General features: G+C 32.4%; 1 long non-coding RNA gene across 1 annotated transcript in view; it reads right to left on the minus strand.

Moving 5' to 3' along the window:
- Positions 1-4,892: 4,892 nt before the first annotated feature.
- LOC129468370 (uncharacterized) overlaps positions 4,893-24,002 on the minus strand; it is a 33,883-nt gene continuing 14,773 nt past the window's right edge. Inside the window, exon 3 of the long non-coding RNA XR_008652627.1 lies at positions 4,893-5,185. This is a non-coding gene — a long non-coding RNA (uncharacterized lncRNA). The remainder of the gene's footprint in view (positions 5,186-24,002) is intronic.

Here is a 24,002-nt window from a genome sequence, read left to right on the forward strand (position 1 = left end):
ACCAGCATCACCACAGATATGTGAGCAATGCATTATGTTATGATGTTATCATAGTTACTATATCACCAAGCAATAAGAATTATTTGGCTTCATTATAATCTTATAGGACTACCACCATAAAGGCAGTCTGTCATTGACTGGCCTTTGTAAGGTGCATGACTGGATTTACATAGTTGATTAAAAATAAGACCATAACTGGCATTCTCATCTTTTTCTTTCTCATTTAATAATATATTTTGAATGTAATTTTAATTTAATTAATGGACTTTCAGAATATCATTATTTTATGGCTATACTATGCCTAGAAGTAACGGAGTAAACGTGTTCCACATCTGTTTTAAAGCATTTTGGTCATTGTTTTCTAGATATTAAAAATATATGTAAAAAAGCCTAGTTGTATCTACATTTTATGACATCTTTACTTGTGGTCACAGGGCAATTTCACAAAAAGACAAGTGTACAGTCAAATTTTATGTACATTATTCAAATTAATAAATTACGATTAATTTTGTTTTAACAATATTGCAGTTATTGTGAGCTAAGTAGATGTGGCCAAAAGAGCATTAAACATATACACTAAAGATCCCAAAATAAAGGCAAGATACACATGATAGACCACATGATTGTTGACGTGATAACTCAGGGAAGGCAAGGGAAGCGAAAGAACAGAGAGGAAGAAGGATAAAGAGAAAACTTTAGGGATAATCCACATTTAAGACAAGAAAAAGGAACTGGTAAGGTAAGTGAATGAGATGGTGTACTTTCCGTAAAGTAAAAAAGAGAGAGTTTCAGGAAGGATGTGAACAATAGTCTGAATGATGTATAAATATCAAGGAACTATGAGTAGGCCATACATTCAATCATTGAGAGTTTTTTTTTTATTCAACAAGTATTAATTGAATGCCAATTATATATTAAGCACCTAGAGAAAGGTGCAAAGATAAACCAGAAATGCACTCTTCTTTTCAAGAAGCTTAAAGTCTAATCATTCCTATTAAAACAAGAATGCAATTAACTCTAATACTAGAGAGAAAAGTAAATGTGGCAGAATAGTGACATTATTACATAGTCAAGGAATTCTGAGGTCACATAAAGGAAAAATATTTTAAATAACATTAATTCTTTTGAATAAATGTTTGGTATCCACTAAGTAAAATCCTCCCACTTAACCAGTCAAACCATAGCACTGTCTCACAATTTTATATTTCCCCAGTGACAAGCTTTCCAAAATACTGTTAACTGATTTATTAATTTATTGTATTAATTTACTGTATTATCAACAAATCTAATAGTAATGCATTCATTGAACAACTTTAAATGTTATTGAATTGTGAAAGGTCATGAGTTTACATAAAACAAACTGAACGTATTGGTAAATGAGCCAAAAGAAAGTCAGTGAAAAAAAGTCTAAGAAATAAATTGATAGCATAATTTTAGATTGATTTATCTTGTGTTACATTTATTAGATGAGTCCCAAATAGATTCCATATTATTTGTAGGTAGAATTTATATATATATATATGTGTATATATATATGTATGTATATTTTTTATATATATGTATGTACTTATTGAGAGAGGGTCTGCTCTCTCACCCAGGCTAGATTGCAGTGGCGAGGTCATGGCTCACAGGAACCTCTGCTTCCTGGGCTGAAGCCATTCTTCCACCTCAGCCTCCCAAGTAGCTGGGACTACAGGCATGCACCACCAGCTCCGGCTAATTTTTGTATTTTTTGTAGAGATGGGATTTCACTATCCTTCCCAGGCTGGTTTCAAACTTCTGGGCTCAAGTGATACACCACCTTTTTACGTATCTTGAAGTTTATTGTTCTTTGTGAAAGGCCTTTTGAGAGAACTATAAAAATGAGTGCTCAAAAACCAATAATAAATTAAAGAAAAGTAATTTCAGAAAACAATGCACCAAATCTTTGCTGTTTCTACTGTTTGGATCAAAATAATTCTCATTTGTCACTGCTTTTTTTTTAATATATGAGAAAATAATAAAAATAAACAAAATAAAAACCAAACCCCTCTAAAAACATTTGAAAAGATCCCCCAATATTTGTGATTTTTACATTCTCTTTGTTCTCTACCCTCAACATTTTAATTTATTTTTTAATGGAAATAGTTTTTGCAATGATATTTTATTCTTCCAGTTATATAGGCTCAGGCAAATAGATGCTTATATTTTCATTTTTCTTAAGTTATATAATTCTGATATTACTCCACAATTCAAAGCATTAAAAAATAAAATTTTGAGGACAAGTAATGCTAATTTTTAGGATTGAATTTTTTAAAAATACTCTTACTAACATTTTAGTTGCTTAAAACTTTACCAGTGAAGTGACTGATAAAGTTCCATGTCTCAAGTGACATGCTTTGGAGCTTAGCTGAGAAATTTCATAGGACTTACTATGTAACCTGTCAGCCTTTTGGTCTCGAAGCACAGTACTTATCAAATTGACAACAAAAGAAGAGGATGTTTAACATTCTGAGAATGAGGAAAATAAGAATTTTTTTACAAAGTGTGTTTTCGTTTTAGTAACTGTAAAATGGTTTTAGACTTAGATCCATAAACCTAATTTTGTGGTTCTTTGTTATACAATGTGTCATTTGTTGTGTGAAGGAAAAGGTAATGCTTTGGGCTTGATTTTAAATTTTGGACATGATGTAACTTCTATGAATACCGAAGTAAAGATATTTTAATAGAATTTCTATTTCCACAACAAAACTCTTAAAGAATAATTATCGGCCACTCGTTGACAATTTCCCTTGCCAGCATCTTCTCTCATGCTCTTTAATTAATGTGATAAAGAAAAAGAAAAATCAACATACACAATGATTTCCTGAAAACATCTGTATTCTCACACAACGCCTACTGAGAACTAAGGAGAGATTCCATCCCCAAAAGGAATTACAGCATCCCCAAGACAATATTTACCAGGAATTGCACACTTACAAAGTGGGGAAGGTAGTGTTTGAACCAAGCGATCTGGCTTTAGAGATGATATTATTAAGAAGAGTTCCACAAAACTCTCAGTAAAAATCTTTGTAGTTGATTCACTTGTCCTCGTTTATTCACAAATTATTTGTAAGGTTTTGAAAATGGAACTTGACCTTGTTTCTATACTCGTCATATGCTTTAAAGTGAAGTTTTTATTTTTGCCGTCTTGGAAAATTGAGGGAAGATGTCTTAGTGAAGGACTCTTCCACTGCATGTTGTACAGCTAAATGCTACTTCAATATCTCTAACAGAGGTGTAAGTGTCGAAAAGCTCATTCCTTGATGTTTAAATATGCACTTCCATTACTCTTCTTTTGACAGATTCTTATCTTTAAAGCTAGATTTTATTTCTGCTATATGTATTTTCACTTATGCTAATCTAACAGTGGGAGGGCTATCTTAAATCTTTAAGGTCAAAATACAATTCCAAACACCTATATCCAAGCTGCCTAAGAGACATGGTATTTTACCCCAGATACAGATATGTTTTTATATATTTAATGGCAAAGCACAAGTTTGAGAAAAAATGACCTATGTGTAACACATTGAAAAATAAAGAGAATGCTTGACATGTTGGTATAATGTTCCAAGAGCCTGAATGAATTGTAATTTCTAAAATTTAAATTAAATAAACATTTTTACATCCCCAAATTTTGATTTTAACAATATTATTGTGATTTGCTTATAAAGATGGCATTTCAGATTTGTATGGAGTGTACTTCCCTTGCCAATCAATAATGTGTTGACTATTCTGACAATGTAATACTGTTATAAACAGAAATGTGCTACACTCACTTATATCACTGTATCTAATATTGTTTGTAAAATGCATATTGCATATGTAAACAAGGCACTGTATATTGTAATAAGGGGCATATTTACCCACTTTTGACTTGGATCTTAAGTTCTAAAATCTAATTATTTGTCCAAATCACAAATTATTTTTACAAATGTGTAATTCTTAAAGTGTACTCTTTAAAGAACACATTTTAGACATCCATGTTAATAAGTAGAAACATATGCATATTGAATATGCATGGTTTTGAATAAAAAGGAAAGCACTCAACAAAAATAGATTTTGTACAATGCTGATTTATGCTACCTAAATACATGTGGGGGAATTAGCACAATATAGTCTTCTGGGTATAAATAGAAATTTAAGTAATTATATAATGGCTCACAATAGTTCACTTGTATTCTAGAAATATTTTGGAGAAAAGCTTTGACATGCTGCAGTAAGGTGTATAAACTATACTGCTGGTCAGGAATATTTAGAATATTTCAGATAGTAGAAATGGCATAGTCTTTGTGTATGGTGTGTCTTTAGTACAATTTAGACCACCATTTGTCCTCAAGTAGGTCTATTTAAAGTATAATTGACTGCCCTAGCAATTATTGTGAATAGCAGCTGTCTGCTGGTAAAAAGGCATATATATAATGAGGGAGAAAGGATCAAATACATGCAATAGAAAAGAAAAGCATAAAGAACATATCTATATGAGGTATTTTAGTCCAGATTTTATATTTGAAAGGGACAAGGCCTATTAGCCATTTCCAATTAGGGACTATAAAAAAAAGAATGAAAGTACTCATCTATTTATGAAAAGCAGCTGGGACTCCCTAAATCCAAAACTAGCAAAAGTTTATTTGTTCTAAAATTGTTGCAGCTTACAGCATTTCATTTATTTTCATTAGCTATGTTAGGGCTTGTGAAAACCTTTCTTGTATCATGTACCTTCTGCAACACACAAAAACACCTTGCTTTGTTTTTCTCCTAAATAGCTACATAATTAGGTAGATTATTTCATGTGTCTGTGCCTGTGTTTGCTGAAGAGAACAAGCCAGATAAATTAGCACTTAGCAGAACTCACAATAGCACATAATATGTCCTTGTGTTTCATATAAAGCTTTGTTTGTCATTCACGGCTGGTTGGCAAAACTGACTTTGCTTTTGAAAATGACAGGTGGTACTCTGGTGAGCTCTGTATGGAGAAAGAAACAACCTTCACCAAGAGAGTTTCTGTCAATAGCTTCCATGATTTCGTATTCAATCTGGGCCTGTGTTTCTTCTAAAGTTCTGTTTCATTTGCATCTCTTAGGTCTGGCATCGCCAAAGCTCTTTTAACAACTAGGATTCTATACCACAAGGCTACAATGGCAGGCTTCCTCTCTTCTCCACAGGCCTGATTAAAAGACAGGTGAAGTTCAGTATATTTCAATAAGCCTCAACATTCCATGTCAGGAATCAATAGCCCTCCTTCTTTTTTTAGGGGTTATTAAATTGCAGCTGTAACATTAGCCTTCTTTATCTAATTGATTGTCTTTTCACAGGGCTAAGAAAATCAATAGCAGTCAATGGGACTGCCCTGTTTTTACCTAATAGATGTTTTCTCCTAATTGGCTGCCTGGGTGGCTTCACCGAGCTCAGTATGTTTTCAGAAGTCCACAGTATGTTGCAACCCTAGTAAACTATTTTACCCTGTGCAACAGTTATTGATTTTATAATGAAATCTAGAAAAATCAATAGCAATCAGGAATATAGATCAGGATTCCTAGGTACGTTATGACAAAGGGCAAACTCACTTTGCTACCACTTCAAACTGTGATTCAATTAAACTTGTCCTTAAAACATTACATTTTCCAAAGATTTTGATCAAAGTCACTTGATTAGTTGTCCAAGACCTGGCTCAAAATCTAAGAATCAAAAGATGCTAATTTAAAAAATAACATACAAGTTTTTAACGGACTATTTCCTTACAAAGTGAGATAAGTCAAAATTATTAAGGGTAAATGATAAATTTTCTAGGGAAAATGTGACCTATCAAAAGTCATTGTCCACAATACAGTTAACTATATTAATTCCTGAGAATTAACAATAAAATGTATAACGTTAAGAAAAAAGATTTGGTTGACTTGCCAAATTCTTCACATTTATATGATCTCAGTAAGCAACACTGCCCCAATATGGGCGAAACACAGGTGTTTTCCAACTGGTCTGACATTACAGAATCTGGGTGGAATTTGCATTCCTTCTCTGAATATTATTAGATTTTTGCCTCTGAACCTATTTGGAACACTTACCTGTATAAGTAAGACAGTGTTATGAATCAGTCTGTGTTATAATCAGACTGCAAAGTTCCTAAGAACACAACTGTTTCTATTAAAAAAAAAAAACTTCACAAATTAAAACACATAAATATTAATGATGGCTTTAAAAATGTTCAATTTCCCTCTGGAGAGAATTAATGATCTCTACTCCTAACAGGCAAGGAGAATTGCTAACTTGTTATATTTTTTCCTGCACGTTTGCTTTGCAATTGTTGACTTCTATTGTTTCTTTCTCAGTTTTATACAACCCTGATTTTGGAATCTCATTTTTCTTGACATCTTGAACTAGGCTGGATATATCTTTCAGATATATTCTTAGTATTCATTTTTATTCCCACTCTGGATAAAATTTTCATGTCTATTCTTAAATCCTACTGTTTTTTATTCATATTTAATAATAAACCAAAGAGTAAAAAGGCAGACATTTCTATATAAGGCCTGCAATTTTGTAAACAATTCTCCTTTTTCTTTTGTCATAATAACAAACTAGACATTGTCATATCTCAAACTGGAATCCTTAGCTGCAAAGCAGTTTCATAATACTTTCCAGATTAGCATGCATGTAGCTTAGTCTTTATCATTCTTCACTGACTTGACATGCCCTGCTAAAGAGTCATGCCATTTAATAGGCCTAACCATGATGGGGATGACAGTTCCATAGTCAGTGACAGTCAACCCATATCTGTGGAGCTGTCTCCTGATCTAAAATCACACATTTATGGTATATTTTGATTTGACCTCAGCTCTACCAGTTGATCCTCCATTATCTGGCATATGAATAATTAATTAAATAAATAGCACCATAAACAAACACTCATACAAGAATAGGACTTTCACTCATACATACTATTCTGAAAGAATCCAGAATCAAGAAAATACCAAGGAAAAATCTCTTTATTTTATCAGGATTTATAGAAAGGGGGATAGGTGTTGAGGGTGGGGGAGAGCATTGACAATAATGATACCGTTCTCAAGCTTAACAGAGACAAATGTCAAAGAAAAGCACCAAAGTGTCAACCAGACATTGTCAATATCTTCTAACTGCCTCAGAAAATAAAGCTGGATTTTTTAGTTTAAGGAGTAAATCAGGGTCCTTCCTTACATTGCAGCGTGGACTAAATAACAGCAAAAATTGTGAAAAAAAAAAAAAGTTAATTTCCAATTTCCTTTCCCCTGCCCTACAGCAGTTTTTAATACCCCTGACATTATGCATTATGGTGTGCTTTTGCTCTCCTGTCTCCTTTTTTGTAGATTCTTGGGACACAGCATGATAAACTAATTCATGGTAAGTATGAATGACTGATAAATGTCATCTCTCCTAAGCACAGTAAGATTTAATAAAGATCAAAACCTAATGCCAAAAGTTGAATCATTAATACTGAAAGTTTAGATCTTTCATAGAGGGCTTGGTATTTTTCAGGCTCATTTTATATACAAACTATTAAGTTTTCATGGCATTTTTGAAGTAAGAACACAGTATAACTGTATTCAGAAGGTTACAACCAAACATAATAGAAATAAGTATACAGGAAACTAAAATATGTCAGTTTTTAATGGGTTTTTTATGTATACATATATATGAGGTTGTTGTTTTATTGATCAAAGCTGCTTACAAATGTGTGAAGTGCTTTTTGCCTAAAATAATTTCTGACTTGGTTTTTGTGCTAGTCAGGGCCTTACACATCATGAAATGTGTTAAAGTTTATGAGCCAGTAAATTAACTTTAATTACCCCAACATTCCTCCTCATTTTGATCAGTAAACAACAATGTGGATTCCTGAAGCAAAGAAAAGGCAAATTCTGCCAGATCCTATCATCAGTCTTTGCCATTAGAAGATTTTGGTTGGACCTCCTCTATTTCTTTCATTTATGCATGCACTATTCAATAAATCAAACTCATTCTTCTTTTATCCCCAGATTGATGGGAGCCCTTTTCAAACAAAAACACTATTTTTTTTTTTTATTATACTTTAGGGTTTTAGGGTACATGTGCACAATGTGCAGGTTTGTTACATATGTATCCATGTGCCATGTTGATTTCCTGCACCCATTAACTCATCATTTAGCATTAGGTGTATCTCCTAATGCTGTCCCTCCCCCCTCCCCCCACCCCACAACAGTCCCCGGAGCGTGATGTTCCCCTTCCTGTGTCCACGAGTTCTCATTGTTCAATTCCCACCTATGAGTGAGAACATGCGGTGTTTGGTTTTTTGTCCTTGCGATAGTTTACTGAGAATGATGTTTTCCAGTTTCATCCATGTCCCTACAAAGGACACGAACTCATCCTTTTTTATGGCTGCATAGTATTCCATGGTGTATATGTGCCACATTTTCTTAATCCAGTCTATCGTTATTGGACATTTGGGTTGGTTCCAACTCTTTGCTATTGTGAATAGTGCCGCAATAAACATACGTGTGCATGTGTCTTTATAGCAGCATGATTTATAGTCCTTTGGGTATATACCCAGTAATGGGATGGCTGGGTCAAATGGTATTTCTAGTTCTAGATCCCTGAGGAATCGCCACACTGACTTCCACAATGGTTGAACTAGTTTACAGTCCCACCAACAGTGTAAAAGTGTTCCTATTTCTCCACATCCTCTCCAGCACCTGTTGTTTCCTGATTTTTTAATGATGGCCATTCTAACTGGTGTGAGATGGTATCTCACTGTGGTTTTGATTTGCATTTCTCTGATGGCCAGTGATGAGGAGCATTTCTTCATGTGTTTCTTGGCCACATAAATGTCTTCTTTTGAGAAGTGTCTGTTCATGTCCTCTGCCCACTTTTTGATGGGGTTGTTTGTTTTTTTCTTGTAAATTTGTTTGAGTTCATTGTAGATTCTGGATATTATCCCTTTGTCAGATGAGTAGGTTGCAAACATTTTCTCCCATTGTGTAGGTTGCCTGTTCACTCTGATGATAGTTTCTTTTGCTGAAAAACACTATTTTTAAGCCTAAATAGAAATGGATTAAACATACATGGGGATGTGTTGTATGTATGTATACATATATGTGTATTTAGGTATATGTATATAGGTAAATATTTCACTAACTCATTGTATACACATGTACATGCATGTATTCATATAGTAGTTACTGTGACTATTTAGACAAGACTAATTTTAAGGAAAAGTTTATTCCCCCTACATTTATACTGAAAAGTTAATAGCAAATACAAAAATGATATGATCAAGTTATAAAATAATGTTCACACTACAGACACTACTTCTCTATCTCCTACCCCCACTCCATTAACACCATTACTCTCATAATTATTGTTACAAATTCAATGTGATTAAAGTTTTAATGATAAGGATGGTGATTTCATGGCTTATTTCATTTGAAGGACTGTAGTTACCTTTTTATGCATTTTCTCACATCTCAATTAACCCAACTCAAGAGGCCTCTTTAGATCCCAAAACATAAAATATTTGTGTCAGAGAGCAGGCATAAATGAAGGGAAACACTCATCCTTGTTCTTTTTTTCTTCTTTGAGTGCCCTTTTTGGGATTGGAAACAAGTAAACTGCATTGTAATCCAAATAACTGACACAATTTTAGTTGCTTTTTTAAAACTTCTCTACATACAAAAATGGATCATCACCCTTAAACTTTGATGGAATTGCATTTTCACATCGGAGAAGAGGAATAGTTTTAAACTAAGCAATTTTACCTGTAAGCTTAAATTGAAGTCTTATATTTCAGGTCTTTTGTGTCAGATCAGAAACACTATTTATCACTCAGCCATTTTATTTGTATTTCTAAAACAGTATGCTTATTATGCTTTCACCAGAAGCATATGAATTGGTGACTGTCACGCAGTTATTCACTAGTGCCTGCTTCACCATATAAAAGAGCAGGCTCCAGAGTAAACAAGGTCATAGGAGGTGGCTGTAAATGGACAAGGTGCACAGCCAAGGAAATGAATGAGGTGCCTTAAATGAAAGACCTTATTGCTCCTTCATAGAAGCTAAGTTAAAAACAGTGTATTCCATTTGGATTCTTTCCTCTTCTTCTGTTTCCTCCCTTCATATTCTTTGCTAGATGAAATCCACAGGCAATTTGAAGAATATAATCATTAGAAAAACATGTTTATTATGCTGAGAACTAAGAGGAGAACCCTTAAAGAATAAACAAGAATAAGGGATTTATCCGAGACCTCTGAAAAAAAAAAGCTGGATAATTTAGGAACTGAGACAAAATGATGACAGTGTCGTGGCTAAATTCTAACCTCTGCAAGCTGGATTGTCACAGGTTATTGAAAAGCCTGTTGGCAATAACACAGTCTGTCTTGAGTTGGAAATAGTTACTGAATACAGGTCTCTCTTTGACAACATAATGAGCCATAATTGTTACAACACTTGGACTTCACATGAAAATTAGAGTAACCTTATGCAGTATCAATCCGAAGTGGGTGTGCATGATTTTTAAATATTTCTTAGATTTTTGCATCCAAAAGAACTATAAATCATTTGTCTAGCTGGTGTATCAAAAGAGAACTTGTTGGATCTTGGCCCTTAAATGAACATAGGCAAGATATTAAAATAATAAAAATAATTTTTCCAATAAATTTATTTATAATCTGCTTATATCACAAAGGGAACATGATTTCAAATGAAATTAATAGCTCCATTGGGATACAAGCTGTGACAAAGACACTTTTTGACGCTATGTTGATGCCGTGTATATGTTGACACCTCCCAGAGAACTGACACTGACAGATGTATGAGAATAACTGAAGATGAAAATCCATCCCACCTTTCATGAAAAATCATTTATTATTTTAGGGATTTGCTTCCATGTACACTAGAAGGTTGGTGTGACATGTAAAGACAGAATTTCTCTTTAAATATGAAATAAAAATAAATTCTCTATAGAAATGAAAAAGAAAAGCCAACTCTGCTTCCAACAGGGAAAGTGACTGCTATGTAGGCTTAAATCCCCACCAGATCTATTGTTCCTTGGATCTCTGGGGATTAGGACAAAGTGAAAAGAAGTGGAAAGTGCAGGAATAGTGAAAAGTGAAATTCCCGATGTTCTCTTACTTCTGAAGGGCAATCATTTTTAAGGCAATCATTTTGCCTTAAAAACCTCAACAACTGATATTTTCCAGTGTATTATTATTATATCTTTTATTGTTTTAATATAATTATAATGTTTAATATGCGTGATGATTTGGTGAAATATTTGACGGGAGTTCACTAGCATTATATATTCGTTCATTTAATATATACTTATAGCATGCCTAAACCCCAGATACTCTTCCACATGCTAGGTAAAGATCACAGTCTCCACCCTCATAAATCTTACATTATAGAAGATTATTGTGAAAAAGCATATTGTCATTATTAACAAATACTCACTGTTCAATGACCATGAGCAAGTCAGTATGTCTCTTAGTCTCAGTTTTAGACTCTATGATATGTCAACTATTTTTCTACTCTATTTCAGCACATATAATTTAAATAAGTATGCATTAAGTATCTTTGATATATTAATGTAACTCTGTCTGGTAGTCAATCCCATAATCCACCACTTTGCCATAAGTCAGACCACTTTTCAGGTTGTTGTTACGGTATAAGTACTCTTCGGTAGTCATACTTGCAAATCTCAAATTATTTGAAATTGCTCTCCATTTTCAATACCCAGAAGTCCATCAATGATCAATAACTATTTCTGTAAAGTTATTTTTGTATTCCGTTTTTATGGCAAACAGCCTTTTCAAACATCATGAATAACTTCTTCAAAAGCCTCGAATTAGCGTCTTTAGAAATTTCAAATGACTTTTCAAGCAAATTTTCTTTCATACTAAGCAAAATCTACCAAGCAATTGAGATTTGCCTAATTACCTAAATTTTTTGTAACATGTCCTCTTTAAATAAATGAATATATTCTGTTTTGAATTTATTGATAACAGTTATTTTTATCTAATGGATATACAGATTCAGTAGAGGAAACTGGGAAAAAAATCCCCTGAAATCTAGCAGAATCAAAATTATCTATAAGAGTACTGTGAATTATAATAAATGTTCATTTTTAGTGAATGAATTCTCAGCTTAATTTTACACTTACAAAAACGGGGATTATGACATACATATGAAATGTTTAAAACGCACCCATTTAAGTAAGTAGATTGATGAGTATTGAAAATTCTATACCCTTATATAACCATCATTCTAATCAATATCTAGAACATTTATATAATTTCAGGAAGCCCCCTTCTGTCATTTTTAAGTTAACACCCACTCCCAGGTTCTACCCAAGACAACCACTGATTTCCGTCACTAGAAACTATGTTTGCTTTTTCTAGAGTTTATATAAATGAAATCATACAATATACACTCTTCTATGTCTGGCTATTTTAGCTTATCATAATATTTTGAGACGTATTCATATTGATGTGTTTATCAATAGCTTGTTCTTTTTATTGTTAATTAGTATTCTATTATATGAATAGAGCACAGTTGTTTATCCATTCACCTGTTGAAAAACATTTGCATTGAGCCAAGACTTGGTATATTTTATCTTCTAAGTTTTAGCTATTCTAGCACGTGTATGTTGTTAATATGCATTTTGCTGGGAACCAGCAGAGTATTTTTTGTGTTTATTGGACACTGATTCTTTTGTAAAGCACTTTTTACAGTCTTCTGCCAATTTTTATTGCATCATCTGATTAATTTTAAGTACTATACATATATTCTAGAAGGAAGTTATTCTTTCAGAATATATACTTTTTTCAATTTGTGGCTAATCATTTCATCTTCTTAGTGGTGTCTATTGAAGAGCAAAGGTTTTAATTTTGATGATATACAAAAATTTCCATTTTTTTATTATTAGTTCTTTTTGTTTCTAAGAAATGTTCTTCTACCTCATGGTTGTGCAGATTTTCTCCTATGTTTTCCTCTAGAAATTTTGTACTTTCTGCTTTATATTTAGTTATATGATTTATTTCAAAACTATTTACTTTTGCATATGATGTGAGGGAGGGGCTAAGGTTCATCATTGTATTCTATACTAATATCTAGTTGTTCCAGTATAATTTGTGAAGAAGACTTTCCTCATTGATTTTGACATGTCCCTTCAACAAAAATTAATCGACAACATGTCATATCCCTTGAATTCTCTACTCTGTCCCACCGATCTGTTTGTATTTTTTTTAAATAGTTGGTTATTTGCTGTCTTTTGAATCTCTATATATGTTTTAGAATCCACATGTCAATTTAGAAAATTTTATTTTTTTTTATTATACTTTAAGTTCTAGAGTACATGTGCACAACGTGAAGGTTTGTTATATATGTATACATGTGCCATGTTGGTGTGCTGCACCCAATTAACTCGTCATTTACATTATGTATTTCTCCTAATGCTATCCCTCCCCTTCCCCTCGCCCCACAATTTAGAAAATTTTTTAAAGCAACGTGGGAACTTGGTTGAGATTTATTTTATTTTGCATATCAATTTCCAGAAAATTTGTATTTTAATAATATGGAGTTTTTCTAATCCATGAACACAATGTATTCCTCCATTTATTTAGATCTTTATTTCTCCTACCAATATTTTCTATTTTTTAGTGTAGATGTTTGCACATAAATTTTTATATTAATTCCTACTTAATATTCTTAAAACTACTGTAAATTTTAAAATTTATCTTCAAAGTTTTCTTTTCAAGATATAGAAATGCAATTGATTTTTGTATATTGAGCTTATATCATTTGACATTGCCAAATACCCTTATTAAGTTTAGTAGTTTTTTAAATAGATTCCTTAAGATTTTCAACATAGACAATCGTTATCTACAAATAGGGACAAATTAGAACGCTAGTTTTTCAAACTTTAATTGTTTGCTTTTATCATTATTTTTCGATGACACACAATATTTATACACATTTATAGGGTACAGTGTGAGAGTTAGAAACATACATATAATATGCAATGATCAAATCAGGCTGATTAGCATATACGTCACCTCAAACTTCTATCATTTATTTGTGTTGGGAACATTTAAAATCCGCTCTTCTATTTGAAAATATACAATGAATTGTTAATTATAGTCACTCTTTAGTGAAGCAGAAGATTAGAACTTATTCCTCCTATCTTACTGTACTTTATTATCTGTTAACCACACTTCATCTTTCCCTCCTCCATCGCTTTCCCTGCCTCTAGTAACCACTAGTCTACTCTCTACTTCCACGAGATCAACTTTTTAGCTTCCACGTATGAATGAGAGCATGTGGTATTTACCTTTCTGTGCCTGGTTTATTTCACTTAGCATACTGCCTACCAAGCTCATCCATGTTGCCAAAAAGGATATAATTTTATTCTTGTATGGAATGATAGTATTCCATTGTGTAATATAACATGTTTTATTTATCCATTCATCCATTCATAGACACTTGGGTTGATTCCATAGCTTGGCTATTGCGAATAGTGTAGACACTGCTTCGATATACCGATCTCCTTTCCTCTGGATATGTACTCAGGAAGGAGATTGCAGGAATATATGGCAGTTCTATATTTACTTTTTTATTTTTCTTTATTGAAATAGTTTAAACCTTCAGAACAATATGTAATGGAAATGTGAACAAACATCCTTGCCTTGTTCCCAACTACTGGGGCAAGATTTATAATTTCAATGTTAATTATGTAGTTTTCATAGATTCTTTTTATCAGTTTGAAAAAAAAAACCCTTCTTTTTTTGATTTGCTGAGTTATAAATAAGTGTTCAAATTTGTCAAATAATTTTCATGCGTCTTTTGAAATGAACACATTCTTCAATAAATGTGATGGAGTATACTGATTGATCTTAAATGCTAAACAACTTTTGTATAATAAGTCTTACTTGCTTATGATCCATGATACTTTTCTATCTATGCTGGATTCCATTTGCTAATGTTTTCTTAAGGACTTTGTTTCTAGGATTATTAGAAATATTTGTCTCTATTTTTTTTTCCTGTTTTGGCTTTGCCAGATTTTGGTATCAAGGATATGGCAGAATCATAAAATTACTTTTGATTTTGATTTTCTTCTTAAATAGAATTCTCTGGTGAAGTTAGCTTAGTCTAGAGTTTTATGGGAAGACTTTGTATTATTAATTGTATTGTTTTAATAAATATCAAAGGTTTGGTTAAATTACCTAGTTTTTCTCTAATCAGTTTTGGAAAATTATACTTCTCAGGGATTTTGGCCTTTTCATCTTTGTTTGCAAAAATTGTTCATAACATTTTCTCATTACTCTTTTTGTGCCTGTCAGATCTCTAATGATATTTTCTAATTTATTTTTGATATAGGTAATTTATATTTTCTCTTGTTTTTCCCTTCATTGGTCTTTCTAGGGTCTTTATCAGCTTTCGCTTTGTTAATTTTATTTATTATCTGTTTTCTATTTCATTGCTTCCTGCCTTGTAAATATTTCTTTCCTTCTACTTACATTGGGTTTAATTTTAATTTTCCTTTTTGTGACTGTTCTTCCTTCCCCTCTTTTTAAAAATAATTTTCAGTTGTTTCTCCAGAGCTAATCATATGCATCCCTAACTTCCTAGAATTTATATAGAGTAAATCTTATCTTCCTTCACACTTCACTTCTGGCCCGTCTACCTGCCTGCTTCATGCTTCACAGTTCTCAATGCCAACTTGACATTGCCCATTGTCCAAATGTAACAAATTTAGTGTCAGTCTAATGACAACAATTTTTTTCTCAACATTTGTTCGTCAAAAAATGTTTTTTACTTTCTCATTTTGAAAGATATTTTCTCTACTTACAAGATTTTAGGTGACAATTTTAGCATGGTTTTTAGCAGTTAGACTAAGAATTGCTCAAGTATGGTTTCCTTTGTACTTTACGTTTTAGGGTTTTGCTGAAATCTTGAGTCAATCAGTAAATATTTTCGTCAAATTTGGGAAGAATTTGGGCTATTAATTATTCAAAATGTTTAGCTCAGTTTGTTTTTATTCTTTTCACTATTGAGACTTTTAAAAACATGTTTTGACTCTTTGTATCTTAACTGTCTATTTTTCTTCAATCTCTTTTATCTGTTTTTCAGATTGGAGTATTTCTACTGATTTTTGTAAAGTTTAGTGACTCTTCCATCTGCTTTCTTCAATATCCTCAAGCACTTTCAGGGATTTGTTTTTTCATTTCTGTCTTATAATTTTCAGTTCTGAAATTTCCTTTTGAGTCATTTTACACAATATCTTGCTGATATTCCCTGTTCCTCACTAAGACCATATATTCCTTTAATTTTCTGAACATTTTATCCCTTATTTCTTTAAACATATTTATAATAACCTCTGTAAAGACTTTCGTTGCTAAATCCAACGTCTGGGCTATCTCAATGTTGATTGCTACTGAATATTGCTATGAATATATTTTTTTTGATTCTAGGTCACATTTTCCTGTTTCTTTCCATGTGTTACTTACTTCGCATTATACTTTGTTAATGACGTGTTTAGAAATTCTAGTTCTATTTTGTTCATCTGAAGGAATTTTTTTTGCAATTGTCGCCATATCTACAACTGACTGATCATCTTGAACTGATTGCAGCCTAATTATTTTTTTAGGGCAATTCTATAGACATCTAAGTTTTCTCAAGTCCCTCTCACTTGAGGAACTAGATGTCCGGAATCTGTTTCCCCAAAGATTTTTCCACGATTTGATTTTAGACTTAGTTAGAGAAGAGGTAGACTAGGCCTTACTTGAACATATTGTCTTTACTCTTTAATTCATAGCCTTTCTGGTTCCGAAGCTGAATGCCCAGATTTTTCACAGTGTGTTAACCTAACAATGTCTGCACACTGCATGCATCTGAACTGCAAAGTTTCCTAGCATTATTTAATCTGTAATACCTCTGTGCCATTCTGTTCCCAAGCCCATAGGAGCCACTTTCTGTTAAGTCTTATGTAGTTTTGCTCTGCTTTTGGCCAACGACTCACAGAAATTTTCTGATGCTTTTCTCTGCACAGATCTCTACCATCTAGAGCCTTGGCCAGCCTCTTAAGCTACTTCAAACCCCTGAGGTGTGTTTAGACCCTACTTTGTTGTGACATGGCCAAGAAATTGTTCCCTGGAGGAGTCTTGAGGATCATAGTCTTGTTCTTTTTTGTCCAATATATTGAAGCAGATACCTCATGTAGTTAATCAACGTTATACTTTTCAATAGGAGAGCTAGTCCCACAATAGTTACTGTCATAGCTCAAAACAAAAGTCTGTATTTACTATTTGAACATTTTCTACTTGTCAAGAGATAATGACTATTTTATCCATGGCAACATGATTTTTTAAAGTTTGCATACTATTCTATTGCAAAAGTGAACTCATTTATATATTTCCTCTATGCTTGGGTATGTAGGTTAAATCTAGTAATTTTGACTGTTTTCTAAGTGCCATGCATTGAAACAAGTGTTTTACAGACACAAAAGCATGTAATCATCACAACAAACCTGTGAAGTAGAAGTATAATAGCATTCTTAACATTCCAGATGAGAAAACAAAAGCATGGAGAATTAAAATAATTTACTCAAAATCATCAAACTAGTAAAGTGAAGCTAACATTTAAGCTCAATTAAAATATGCAATTTAACTCTTATATGTTCAACTATTAAGCTCCACAATCATTTTGGTAGATAAAAATAATCTCTCACATTTAATTAGTAATTTATTAATGTTTAAAAATTTTTATAGTTTAACTGGCCCTAAGTGTTTCAAATTTTATGACTTTGATGTTTATCTCATTTGCTCGATGTTCATATTTTATTTGTTTCTGTGAGTTTTTTATGTGTAAAATATTCACCTACCAATCATTTCTTATTTGCTTGTATACTACCTCTTCTTTTGGGGAAAAAAATGATCATATGGTGAAATTACATAAATAGTCACCAGCATATTTTTAGGGTATTTTTGTTTGATTGATTTAATTTTTAATCTTTCTCCCTTCCCCCCCACCAATTTTTAGTTGATTTAATGTGATAACAATTGCATTTATAAACCATTTAAATATTTGTAGGTATGTTTCTAAGCTTTCTATTTTGTGTGATTGATCTGGCTATGTTAAGTCTTTAGTATATAGCAGCACATTTTTTGATTTTTGTATTAATACATCTTAATATCTGAAAGTAAATGTCCCTTTTCAGTAATTTTTGTCAAATCTTTGATTATTTTTGTCTTTTCCACATTTCATTTGAATCTGAGGATAAGTTTGTCAAAGTATCTGTATATATGTCTGGGCATTTCTTTATATGGTGTTTCATGTTTACATTTCTTGTTAAAGAATTAGCCTTTTAATTTCTCAGAGGAGAAAACATGCATTTCTTCATATACAGTATTCAATATGTTTTAAATTTTATTTATGCACATCTGCCATTTTTTATTAAGGTTATTCCCTAGTTTATATTTTTGATAGCTAAAATGAATGTGATTTTCTTCATTTTCACTTTTTACAGATAACTAATAGCGTGATGAAAAGTTATTTCATTTAGGATTTTAGTGATATAGCTAGTCAATTTACTGAGGACTCAATTTTTCTTTTAAATTTTAAGTTGATTGTCTTGAATATTATAAAATATATAATATTCCTAAATGAAACAGATTACATTTATAAATGTATTTTTAGCAGATACTTTATTTTTCTTACAAATGTGCAGTGGCTAAAACTTAGAAACATGTTTAATTACAATTGTGGTAGAAGGCATGATTGTCTAATACAGTCATGTGTCACATAACAACATTTTGGTAAAGGACAGACCCCATATACAATGATGATCCCTTAAGATTATAACGAAGCCAAACATTCCTATTGTCTAGTTATATCTTCATGATTAACTCTGTGTAGGCCTAGGCTAATTCGTGTGTTTAAGTCTTCATTTGTTTTACGTTTAAAAAGTAAAACAAAAAAAATAATTTGAAGCAGTTAAAAACTTTTATAATTAGGATATAAAGAAAAATATTATATTTGTACAGCTGACCAATGTGTTTGTTTTTAAGCTAAGTATTATTATTAAAAAGTTAAAAAATTAAAAATTTTATAATATAAAAAGTTACAGTAAGCTAAGATTAATTTAATATTGAAGAAAGAAAACTATTTTTATAAATTTAGTGTAGCCTAAGTATATAGCATTTATGAAGTCTACAATACTACACAGTAATGCCCTAGGCCTTCACATTCACTCACCACTTACTTACCCAGAGAAACTCACAGTCCTGTAAGCTTCATTCGTGGTAAATGCCCTACATAGACATACCATTTTTTAAAATCTTTTTTTGTTTGTTTGTTTTGAGAAGGAGTCTCACTCTGTCACCCAGGTTGGAGTGCAGTGGCACGATCTCAGCTCACTCTAACCTCTGCCTCCCAGGTTCAGGTGATTCTCCTGCCTCAGCCTCCCAAGTAGCTGGGACTACAGGCCCATGCCACCACACCTGGCTAATTTTTTGTATTTTTTTAGTACAGATGGGATTTCACCATGTTGGCCAAGCTGGCCTTGAACTTCTGACCTCAGGTGATCCGCCTGCCTCGGCCTCCCAAAGTGCTGGCATTATAGGCCTGAGCCACCACGCCTGGCCTTGAAAAATCTTTTGAGTCATATTTTTGCTGTACCGTTTCTATGTTTAAAATACTTACCATTGTATTACAACTGCCTACAGTATTCAGTACAGTAACATGTTGTACAGGTTTGTAACCTAGAATCAATAAGCTGTACCATATAGTTTGGGCATGTAGTAGGTTCTACCATCTAGGCTTGTGTAATACACTGTATGATAGTCACACAATAGCCAAATCCCATGATGACACATTTCTCAGACTGTATCCTTGTCATGAAGTGATGCATGACTGTATTTGATTTTAGTAAGCATGTTGTTAAAGTCATATTTATAAAGATAATGTTGGCTGGTAGTTTAAAACATAGTATTTGCCATGTTAAAAGTATACACCCAAAGGATTATAAATCATTCTATTGTAAAGACACATGCACAGGTATGTTTATTGCAGCACTATTCACAATAGCAAAGACCTGGAACCAACCCAAATGTCGACAATGATAGACTGGATAAAGAAAATGTGGCACATATACACCATGGAATACTATGCAGCCATAAAAAAGGATGAGTTCATGTCCTTTGCAGGGACAAGGATGAAGCTGGAAGCATCATTCTCAGCAAACTAACACAAGAACAGAAAACCAAACACCGCATGTTCTCACTCATAATTGGGAGCTGAACAATAAGAACACATGGACACAGGGAGGAAAGCATCACACAGCAGGGCCTGTCAGGGGGTGGGGGGTTAGGAGAGGGATAGCATTAGGAGAAATACCTAATGTAGGTGACAGGTTGATGGGTGCAGGAAACCACCATGGCACATGTATACCTATGTAACAAAATGGCAGAACTTGAAGTATAATAAAAAAAGTGTGTATATATATATATATATATATATAGAAACTAGATATAGAAGAATATATATAAAATATATAAATATATAAAGAATATATATAAATATATATATTTATATCTATATAAAATGAATTTGAGTAAATTTCATGTATCATTTTATATATATATATTCTTCTATATCTAGTTTCTATCATAATGATACATGAAATTTACTCAAATTCATTTTAGCATCTATTTGGGTGGTCTCATAGATTGACATCTTCTATTTTACGGTGTGGTTAATTTTATTAAAACATATGTTGGGCATTCCCAATGTAAACATTAAAGCTTAAAATGTCCAAAATTTTTAAACAAAAATAAAATAATTTTATTTTTATTAAACTATTGAGTGTAATATAATGAAATATTATAAATTAAATTACCTATTGAAAAAGTCCCCTTCATATTTTAAGTATATCACTCTATGTTGTAAGTATATTCTTTTACTCTTTGTCGTTTATATTTTCTTTGTTAATGTGTTTTTTATTATATGTTTTGTCTTTCACAATGTTTTACCTTTTACCAAAAATTATATGAAAGTGCATTTATCAATTTGTAGTATTGTCCTTAACCTGCTTTTTAATTTATACATCTTTTACTTCTGCTTCATTTAGGTTTATTTTGTTGCTCCCTTTCAAAGTTCTTTAGATGGATGTTTAATTATTACTTTATTTTCATGTATTTTTACTTGATAAAAAATCACATTTGTGTCTTACAGTAACTTTATATCTAGCTCATAGATTTTATGTGGCCTTATTAGTTTTCATGTGTATTTTTTATTTGATGAAAAATTCTTGAAAGTAGACCTAAATATGAGAAGTTTTCTCTTAAAATTCACATAACTTGCCATTTTTGTTCATCTCCTTAATTCTTAATTTTATGTCACTAGTGCCCACGTAAGTATTTTGTAAATTTTGCTATTTGATTTTTGTGGCTTATTACATGCTCAATTTCTATAAATGTGCGATGATCATTAGCAGCAAAATTATACTTTCTGCTTGAGGGACACTTCATTCAAGTCACATACCTGAAATTTCAGCATGTTAATTAAGTTAATTAAATCTATTATAATTTTTTTATTGTTTTACTACTTGATCTGTCAATAACTAAGAGAGCTCTAACGAAGTATTGAAGTATTACTGAGTTTCCATTATTTTCTTCATTAATTTTTTCTTTTGCTTTCTATACTTTGCTGCTAGATTATTTAGGAAGACTGTGTGGGTAGTACAGCTTTCTGTACTTGAATAGTACGAAATGTTATCTTCAAGTGGAAATGATTATTTGTCTTAGAGTAAGCTTATCAGATTACAAATTTCCAGTTTGCACATGACCAAAATTTGTAGTCTTCTGATCTTTGCTGTTTTAAGTAGTAATTGATTTATACATTAGGATGATAGATTACTCTTGTACTTTAATGTGTTTTTCACAGTATGGAGACATTTTAATATTTCTGTGAGTAGTGTAACCATATTTCCAATTTCACCTCCCTCCTCAACCATATAGACCTCAAACTGCTCTTCACCTGTGACCCTGCAGGAAAGCCCTGTATTTGTTGCTGTACTCAGAGCTGATCACAATTGCATGGAATTCCTAATGTAGCCAATCCATCTAAGTCAAAGTCGATCTCACTGTTAGCTATGCAACACATCAATGAGTACAAAGAAGAAGAAATGTAGTGTTTTTTCTTTTCTTTTTTTGTTTGATGGTTAACTTTTAGGTTCAGGGGTACCTGTGCACGTTTGTTATATGGGTAAATTGTGTTCACAGGGATTTGGTGTACAGATTATTTCATCTTGCAAGTAATAAGCCTAGTATCTGATAGGTAGTTTTTTGATCCTGAGCCTCCTACTAACCTCCACCCTCAACTATGCCCCTGTGTCTGTTGTTCCCTTCCTTGTGTCCATGTGTACTCAATGTTTAGCTCCCACTTATAAGTAAGAACATGTTGTATTTGTTTTTCTGTTCCTGTATTAGCTTGCTTAGGGTTACGGCCTCCAGTTCCATCCATGTTGCCGCAAAGAACAAGAGCTTTTTTTTTTATTGCTGTGTAGTATTCCATAGTGTATATGTACCACATTTTCCTTATCCGGTCTATCATCTGTGGGCATCTTGATTGATTTCAGGACTTTGCAATTATGAGAAGTGCTGTGATTAATTAACATAAGCATGCATGTGTTTTTATGGTAGAAAAATTATACTTCTTTGGTTATATAACCAGTAATGGGATTGCTGGGGTAAATGGTAGTTCTGTTTTAAGTTCTTTGAGAAGTTGCCAAATTGCTTTCCACAATGGCTGAACTAGTTTACATTTTCATCAGCAATGCATAAGCATTCCCTTTTCTCTGCAATCTCACCAGCATCTGTCATTTTTTTGACTTTTTAATGATAGCCATTCTGACAGGTGTGAGATGGGATCACACTGTGGTTTTGATTTGCATTTCTCTAATGATTGGTGATGTTGAGAATGTCTTTATGCTTGTTGGCCATGTGTAGGTCTTCTTTTAAAAAGTATCTTTTCATGTTCTTTGTACAATTTTTATGAGATTCTTTGGTTTTTGCTAGTTATTTTGTTCAAATTCCTTATAGATATTAGATCTTTGTCAGCTGCACAGTTTGCAAATTTTTTTTTCCTATTCTGTAGGTTGTCTCTGACTCTGTTGACAGTTTCTTTGGCTGTCCAGAAACCCTTTAGTTTACTTAGGTCCCATTTGTCAATTTTTTATTATTGTTGCAATTGCTTTTGGCATCTTTGTCATGAAATCTTTGCCAGGGCCTATGTCCAGAATAGTATTTCCTAAGTTATCTTCCAGGGTTTTTATAGTTTTTGGTTTTAGATTTTAGTCTAATTAACCCATATTGGGTTGATTTTTGTATATGGTGTAAGGAAAATTTCCATCTTTAATCTTCTGTATTTGGCTAGCCTGTTATCCCAGGACCAATTATTCAACAGGGAGTTCTTTCCCTGTTGTTTGTTTTTGTCCACTTTTTGAAGATCAAATGGTCATAGGTGTGTGGCTTTATATATGGGCTCTCTATTCTGTTCCACTAGTCTGTGTGTCTGTTTCTGTACCAGTACCATGTTGTTTGGCTTACTATAGTCTTGTAGTATATTTTGAGGTTGGGTAATGTGACGCTTCCAGCTTTTCTTTTTTTGCTTAAGATTGCCTTGGCTATTTGAGCATTTTTTTGTTCCATATGAATTTTCAGATATTTTTCTAATTCTGTGAAGAATGTCATTGATGATTTGATAGGAATAACATTGAATCTGTAAGTTGCATTGGGCAGTATGACCATTTTAACAATATTGATTCTTCATATCCGTGGGCATGAAATGTTTTTTCCATTTGTTTGTGTCATCTCTGGTTTCTTTGAGCAATGTTTTGTGATTCTCATTGTACAGATCTTTCATCTCCCTATTTAACTGTATTCCTAGGGATTTTATTATTTTTGTGGCTATTGTGAATGGGGTGT

Source organism: Symphalangus syndactylus, chromosome 18 (genome assembly GCF_028878055.3).
Source record: "Symphalangus syndactylus isolate Jambi chromosome 18, NHGRI_mSymSyn1-v2.1_pri, whole genome shotgun sequence".
In the NCBI taxonomy this organism is placed as follows: Eukaryota; Metazoa; Chordata; class Mammalia; order Primates; family Hylobatidae; genus Symphalangus; species Symphalangus syndactylus.